The sequence below is a fragment of the Opisthorchis viverrini genome (assembly GCF_000715545.1).
Source record: "Opisthorchis viverrini unplaced genomic scaffold opera_v5_831, whole genome shotgun sequence".
Classification (NCBI taxonomy): domain Eukaryota; kingdom Metazoa; phylum Platyhelminthes; class Trematoda; order Opisthorchiida; family Opisthorchiidae; genus Opisthorchis; species Opisthorchis viverrini.
Genome location: NW_008752485.1, coordinates 9,559 through 10,164, shown reverse-complemented (window position 1 = coordinate 10,164; position 606 = coordinate 9,559).

Sequence of the window (606 nt, the reverse complement as noted above, 5' to 3'; positions counted from 1 at the left end):
TTTAAGCGATGCGTACGACCAATCGTGGAATTCTGTCTCGCGTTCTTCTCCCTCTACACCCAAAGTTGCAGACTCGCAACTGAAAGCGTCCAACGCTCATTTACGAAAAACTCTTTCCTCGGTCAAACCCCCTCTCTCACCGCACCCGCTGTCAAATCCTAGGCCTCGAACAACTACGGCTCAGACGGTTAAAACTGAATCTAGATCCCCTACACCGTTTGCTGCATAAGAACGCAGTTATAGCAGAGGCTAGACCAAGCATGAACTCAAAACCTCGCTACCGACTCCGCAACTCCTGCAATCTCTTAGTGTGTCCCCCAGCTCGCACAAACTTACGCTACTACTTCTTTCTAGTTTATTACTCTCGCATCTGGAACAGCCTATCTCAGCAGCTGTGGAGCATCACCCATCGCCATGCTCTTTCTCAGTCTATAGACGAATTCCCAACCTGTGAAACTGCTGTCACCTTACTTAATACTCGAATACTCTCTGACCTCCCCTACGAATCAGGTCCAGTGCGCGTATGAGTTTAGCGACGTTACATTTAGTGGGCAAGTAAAAGTAAATAAATGCCAACTTGATCTAATTATTCAACGTTACTGGCTT